The sequence below is a fragment of the Phoenix dactylifera genome, unplaced genomic scaffold (genome assembly GCF_009389715.1).
Source record: "Phoenix dactylifera cultivar Barhee BC4 unplaced genomic scaffold, palm_55x_up_171113_PBpolish2nd_filt_p 000979F, whole genome shotgun sequence".
Lineage (NCBI taxonomy): Eukaryota > Viridiplantae > Streptophyta > Magnoliopsida > Arecales > Arecaceae > Phoenix > Phoenix dactylifera.
Genome location: NW_024068335.1, coordinates 108,650 through 116,509, shown reverse-complemented (window position 1 = coordinate 116,509; position 7,860 = coordinate 108,650).

The following is a 7,860-nucleotide window of genomic DNA, read 5'->3' as shown; positions in this document are numbered from 1 at the left end:
ATTGAACTTCTCCCTGGTACAAACCCTATTTCGATTGCTCCCTATCGTATGGCACCCACAGAGTTGAGAGAACTGAAGGTGCAGTTGCAGGATTTGCTAAACAAGGGATTTGTTAGGCCCAGTACATCACCGTGGGGTGCCCCGGTTTTGTTTGTAAAGAAGAAGAATAGGTCACTAAGATTGTGTATAGATTATAGACAGCTGAATAGAGTGGCCATCAAAAACAGATACCCACTTCCCAGGATAGATGACCTGTTTGATCAATTGCAGGGGGCTGAGTATTTCTCGAAGATTGATCTGCAGTCTGGGTATCATCAGTTGAGGATCAGGAAGGAAGATATATTGAAGACTGCATTCAGAATGAGATATGGGCACTATGAGGGCCAGATAGGTCGGAACATGGAGGTCTATGTAGATGACATGTTGGTAAAAAGCCAGATGGCCGAGCACCACATAACCGACCTCGACGAGGCATTCTCCATCCTCAGAAGGTACCAGATGAAGTTTAACCCCACAAAGTGTGCCTTCGGAGTCACCTCGGGCAAATTTCTCGATTTCGTGGTGACTCAACGTGGGATTGAAGCGAATCTAGAAAGATCTGAGCACTGCAGGAGATGACGCCACTGAGGATGGTCAAAAAAGTACAACCGCTTGCCGGGCAAATCGCGGCCTTAGGGAGGTTTGTCTCGAAGTCAGCAGAATGATGGCTCCCGTTCTTCAAAATTCTCAAACGACCGAAGAACTTCGTGTGGACCGAAGAATGCCAATAAGCCTTTGAAGAGCTCAGACGCCATCTCGTCTCCCCTCCGTTGCTCATGAAACCTCAGCAGGACGAGCTCCTTTACCTGTACCTGGCTGTCTACCCGATAGCAGTCAGCTCGGTCCTGGTTCGAGAAGAAGATAAATCTCAAAGATCGATATACTACACCAGCCGAGTTATACGGGACGCAGAGACCCGGTACTCCAAGCTAGATAAGATAGTTTACGCATTGCTTATCTTGGCATGAAGACTTCGATCGTACTTTCAGGCTCATACAATGGCCATATTGACCGACCAACCCATAAAACAAGTTTTGCAACAGTCGGATCGCGTAGGAAGAATCGCAAAGTGGGCGGTCGAGCTCGAAGAATTCGACCTTGAGTACCGCCCGAGGCCGGCAATCAAGGCATAAGTGCTCACTGACTTCATAATAGAGTGCACCTTACCAGATGATCCGAGCCCGAGCTCACATCAAAAGAGGAGTCTCCGGGGCAACCATGGGTTCTACATGTGGATGGCTCCTCAACCTCGGAGGGTAGCGGTGCAGGCCTCATTCTTACCGGCCCAGATGGGGTGGTCGCGGAACAAGCCCTATGCTTCGAGTTTCCTGTCTCTAACAATGAAGCAGAATACGAGGCACTCATTATCGGGCTCAAGTTGGCAAAAGAGCTCAAGGTCAAAAGCCTGAAGGTCTTCAGTGACTCCCAACTGGTCGTGAGCCAGGTCTTGGAATATTTTGAGGCAAGGGAGCCATCAATGCAAAAATATATCCAAAAGGTGCGAGATATTACCTCCACACTAAGCACCTTCGACATCCAACACATCCCCAGAGCAGAGAATGCAAGGGCAGACCAGCTGTCAAAGCTGGCAACTTCTCGCAGGAGCAAGCTCCCGAAGACCACAACGCTTGAGTATCTCCAAGCGCCAAGCACCGAGGAGCCTGAACCAATTCTCTGCGTTGATGCCGAGCTAAGCTGGATAGACGCATTCGTCAATTACCTGCAGAACGAAGTCCTTCCTGATGATGAGCTCGAAGTCCGCCGAGTTAAACGCCAGGCTTTCTGATACCTCTTGTACGAAGAAAAACTCTATCGCAGATCCTTCACGTCTCCCCTCCTCAGATGCCTTCTTCCGTCAGAAGCGAATTATACCATGCGAGAGGTACATGAAGGGACCTACAGAAATCACCTAGGAGGTAGGGCCTTAGCCCATAAGATTCTACACCATGGATGTTATTGGCCTACACTTCAAAAAGACGCAATCGATGTCGTCCAAAAGTGCGATCGATGCTAGCGGAAGGCTAATATTCAACGCCGACCTTCAGTCTCGCTGACCTCGATCAGTGCCCCTTGGCCGTTTGCCCAATGAAAAATCGACATCTTGAGACCTTTTTCTCAAGCCACCGAACAAAGAAAATTTCTTATCGTCTCCATCGATTACTTCACCAAATGGATCGAGGCTGAACCAGTGGCCCAAATCACCGAGTCAAAGATGCGAGACTTTGGAAATCAATCTGTAGGTTTGGGCTCCCCCGCATCCTCATATTCAACAACGGCCAACAGTTTGACAATGCCTGCTTCAGAAAATTTTGCTCCAAGATCGGCATCGATCATCGCCTCAACTCGGTCGCTCACCCCCAAACTAACGGAGAAATGGAAGTGACTAATCGAACAATCCTCCCGGGGCTAAAAGCTAGACTCGACAGGTCTAAAGGGCAATGGGTCAAAGATCTCTACAATGTACTCTGGGCCTATAGAACTATATTTCGAGTTCCTACCGACGAAACTCCCTTCAACCTGGCTTATGAAACGGTGGTAGTCATCCCTTTAGAAATCGGGCTCCCGTCACTAAGAGTGGGGAACTATGATGCAACCTCCAAGTCATCCCAGCTCAGAGGTAACTTAGATCTCCTCGAAGAGACAAGAAAAGCCGCTCGAATCCGCATGGCTAGGTACCAATAGAAAGTGGCGCAATACTACAATTCTAGGGTCAAGGTCAAGCTATTCAAAGCAAGAGATCTCGTTCTGAGGAAAGCTGAGGCTTCTCAACTTACTGAGTGAGGAAAGCTTGCCCCGAATTGGGAAGGACCGTATCGAGTTGCTCGAGTCCAACGGCTTGGAGCATACAAGTTGGAGTCCCTTGATGGGACCCCCATTTCCCGAAGTTGGCACTCTGAGAACCTCCGAATGTACTACCAGTAAAGCCCTTCTAAGGGTCTTCGATGTCTGAAAATACAGTCAATAAGGCATTTCTCAAAATTTTCTCTTAATTGTTCAACGCTTCTTCTAATGATAATCTGCCTATGAACTCCAGGATGTTCCTGAGATGACTCAAGTTCTTAGAAGAAATCTAATGACGTCCCGACCAAGTTTGGATATCCGACCAAGTTCGGATGCCTCGACCAAGCTCGAGATGCCCGATCAAGCTCGGGATGCCTCGACCAAGCTCGAGATGCCTCGATTAAGCTTGTGATGCCTCGACTAAGTTCGGGATGCCTCGACCAAATTTGAGATGACCTACTGTGACCAAGCTCTGGTCGGATGCCTCGACCAAGCTCTGGTCCTATCTAATGACGTCCCGACCAAGCTCGGGACGCTCCGCTGCGTCGACCATGAGCTTAGTTTCTCTCGACCTCGGGTCCTATCTAATGATGTCCCGACCAAGCTCGGGACGCCCCGCTGCGTCGACCGCGAGTTCAGTCTTCCTCGACCTCGAGTCCTGTCTAACGACTTCTCGACCAAGTTCGAGATAACCTGCCACAACAACCTCGAGTACAACCTAAAGACATCCCAACCAAGTTCGAGATGCTCCACCAAGTCAACTGCAAGCTAAAGGCTCCTCCAATCTCAGAAACTATCTAATGAAGATTCGACTACGGGTCAAGAAACACTCAGGTTCCGACGGCCGAACAACAACCCAGCTCCGACTTGCACCACAACGAAAGCTGAGCCCAAAGACTTAGCGGAATTCTTCAAAAAATGTTGGAATCACATGCGAAAGCAAATGATACACGAAGTTCTACTCAAATAATCAAAAATAATAGCTCGTTGAAAGTGCGAACGAAGACGAGTCCAAAGACACAACAAAGTGGAGAAAAGCATATATTTCATTAATAAAAAGCCGTAGGGCTAAGTACAAGATGTTGGTTCTGAGGCCGACCTACTTAGCTGCACAATAGCTTCCGTGGCCGACCTTGTTTACAAAAAGAACAGAAGAAGGGAAGCCAAATCCTAAGCAATACAGAGGCAAGTCCAAAGCGATAGCCGCGACAAGTGAAAAAAACTGAAGTTTCATTGATAAAAAGCCGTAAGGCTAATTACAAGATTTTGGCTTCGAGGCCAACCCACTTGGCCACACAATGGTTGCAGCGGCCAACCTCGTTTACGAAAAGGAAAAAGAAAAATGAAGTCCTAAGGCATTTCTAGAGCGGTGATGGTCTCGACATCGACCTCAGAGTCTTCCACAAGAACCACCTCAGGATCCCTTGTAGGAGTAGCCCGGGATCCTCTGCTGGCCCATCTCTGCGAGCATCCATAGCGGCCTCAAGTGAAGCTTCGCGAGCGGCCTCCGGAGCAGCTTCGGCAGCTTCTCCAGATGGGGCCTCCCGAGCAACCTGCTCAGCCCCCCCAATCTCGGCCTCGACGACTGCATGATCAGTCTCGGCTTTAGGGCTCTCGGGCGCACTGTCGAGGGCGCCGTCATCCTCGGGGCTTTCGTGTTCGCTGTCGTCCACAACGACCCCTAGACGAGGTTGAAGACTATTGAGGTCGAGCTTGGGGCAAATCCTCCGCATCTACCTCCAAAAATCTTCGAAGCCGCGAATGAGCCTGTCAACCGCCTCTTCCTCCATCAGCTCCCAAAACTCAGTCGACTCGCGGAAGATCTACACCATGTTCCGAGCTTGTTCCAGTGCCTTCTTCTCTCGAGCTTTGAGTTGCTCGATCTTCAGCCGAAGGACCCCCACCTTGTACTTCTGGCCCGCAAGCTCAGACTGGCGTCGGCCAGGAGTGCCTCGGAGGCACGAAGTGTCGACCTGGCAAGAGCATGCGATGCCTCCTCCTCCTCGAGACGCTCGGCCATAGACCGAAGCTCGGCCTCGGTGGCCTCCCTCCGCCTAGCCTCGGCCTCACCGAACTTCCTCTCAGCATCCTCCTGCCCCTTCTAGCTCCTCTGAGCCTAGTTCTGACACTCGGCCACTACGGCGACCAGCATATCGATTTTGTAAAGATGCTGTGGGGAAGGAAAATGAAAGTGAGCCGAGACCGAAAACTTAGAAGGATATGAAAACCAAAGCAGGAAGACAACTTACTCGGACAGCGGAGCAGTAAGCCTGGTCGACAAAATTGCCGAGACCACCAGTTTCGAGCTCGGCTCAGTCAGTTGGGAGCAACGCGCAGCGAACTACTTCGCGAGCGACGTCACTATTATGGAGGGCCGAGTCATCCTCAAAGACCGACCACTCTGAGTAGAAGGGCCTCCTTTCGGAGTGGTCCCCAGCCCCCGACGAGCTCGGGATGTCGACCCTTGAAGAGCTCGGGAGGCTGGGTCTTGAAGAGCTCAACAAAGAATAATGAGAGGAACTCGGGACCCCGAGACCGCTGCACGACTCAGGACCCGAGTGTCGCAAACGGACGACCTGGCGGGGTCGCTGGGAGATCGGAGTCGGGCACGCTTGGGCTGCTGGATCTCTTGCGGCCTCGGAAGAAGTCGCACGCTCGACAAGGCAAGCTTCGTCCGGTCTACGCTCCCCGGTCTTCTTCTTACTATTCTTCTGAACGAGCTCGGAAGTCTCGGCTTCAAGGTCCTCAACCTCTATAGGAGCAGAGGTCGAGGCCGGCCTAGCCCTCTTCTTGGGCACGGGGTGAGTCCCTCCGGCTTCGGCTGCCCTCTTCTTGTATCTGGCGAGGAGGGCCTCGTTGCTGGTCACCATCCCTGCAATGTCTGAAAGGAGAAAGAACTCAAGTGTCAGACCGACACCAAAAAAAAGAGGGAAAGGAAAAAGAATAAGAGAAAATAAATAAAATGAAGGACGACGAAATAAGAAAGGAGCAATACAACCGCCCTTACCCTCAGGGCGCGCCGAGCTCAGGCCAACGTTTACCAAAGCCTCCTCGCTTAGGAGGACATTTAGAGAGATATCCCCCTTCAGACCGCGAAGAGCTGCGATGATTTTTTGCTCGCTCACAGTCAGTTCGGGGATCTTATTGTTGGCCTTAACTATTGGCTGGCCCTACAATGGGTTAAACCCCCACGGACGCTCGGAGGAAAGAAAAAAGAATTTTTCCTTCCATCCATGGATGGAGGTAAGAGCACCTCGGAACAACGACCTACCTCCCCAAAGGGCGAAGTATAGCCATCATCCATCCGCGGGGTTAGTCTTCAACATATAACACTCGTGGAAAATGTTTACCGAGGTCGGTATCCCGTGAGCAAGACAGAGGGACAAGAAACCCATGATTATTCTCCACGAGTTCGAAGCAAGCTACGCTGGGACAAGGTGATACCTCTCCAAGAGCTCATTCACGAACTCGTGTAAGGGGCACCTCAGGCCGGCCCTAAGCGTCTCCACATACACTCCAACCCGACCTGGAGGGGGTCTAGTAACTCGGTCCCACGGCCCCGCAAATTCGAGCTCGAACTTGCGCGGAAAGAAGAACTGGGTCCGAATCATGCCCAATTCTTCTTTGGTTAGGCTCGACCCGACCCCGTCTGGACTATGGCTCACCTCCGGCTCGAGCTCCGTCCCGCGAGAGGAAGAAACCCCAGCAGAGGAAGAAGTGCCGCCCGACATTGTCTCAGTCATAGTATTAAAAAGAGGAAAAAAGAAGAAAAAAGGAGGAACAGAAAAGAAACATTGACAGTTCTCCGAGCGAACGTGAGAAGAACAACTTACCATATTCGCCGGAATGGCTAACGAACAAAGGCGAAGAACCAAGAGGAATCACCCCAAATAGCGATCGGGAGAAGGAGGAAATGTAAGAAGAAGAAAACAAGAGCTACGGTGGCCAAATAAAGATTTTTAGGGCTGGCTTGGACTTTATATAGACCCTCCCAACGGCTCAGATCGACAAAGGCAAGCCGCGCCTCCCATCCAGATCGCGCCATGTGCCGACCTCAAAAATCGAACCAGCATATCAACCTGGATCGTCACTTTAAAAATAGAATTGAAGCGACGTCTCATTGAATACTGGAGCCTCATCATGAACCCATAGCTCGAAACTGCCTTGAAAAGCAAAAAGTCGCCGCCTCATGCTCTCATTGAAGACGCCCTAAAGCGCTCAAAACGACGGAACAATTTAAAGCCGCCTAATCTCGTCAGCATGATAAAAATAGCTACTTCCTTCGCCCGAGCTCGGAAACGGCACGAATTCGGAAGTCGGGGGTAGTGTTGGGTGAGTCTGTTCAGTTCTCCTTGGAAGATATTTCTTATTCCTAGAATTATCTAGCTAATAGAATAAATGAGTATTGTCAGTATATAGTAAAAAATTATAGACTCTCTTCTCCAAAACTTTAGCCCCCATATATTTCTTATTGAGAGTTCAAGAATATACTCTGTATTCTCTAAATCAACTGTCATCTCTTTTTTTCTTTTTTTGGTAGAAATGGCTACTCATAATTGTCATCTCTTTAGATATCACCCAACAAAAATGGTATCAGAGTAGTGTTTCGACATCATCTGGGACATTTTTAATCACTACCAGAAGGCCAACCAATGCAGCAAAAAGAAAATGGCTTGGTTGGAGAAAGTGCCAGCATTTCACACTCCATTATTTCAATTTTTGGAGGAGAAACTTATGACTTTTGGAAAGTGAAGATGAGGACTCTGCTTCTCTCAGAGGGACTTTGGAGCATCGTTGAAAAAGTTTATAATGAACCAGCAGATGACAGCCATGTCACAAATGCAGAGAAAGAAAAGCTTGAAACAACTAGAATGAATGATGCCATAGCTCTCTCAAGAATTGAAAATGGAGTTCATCATCCATTTTTCCGAGAATTATTAGTGCAGCCACTGCAAAGGAGCCATGTGATATTTTGCAGCAAGAATTTCAAGGTGATAGCAAGGTAATAACCTGCAAACTTCAATTCCTTCAAAGAGAATT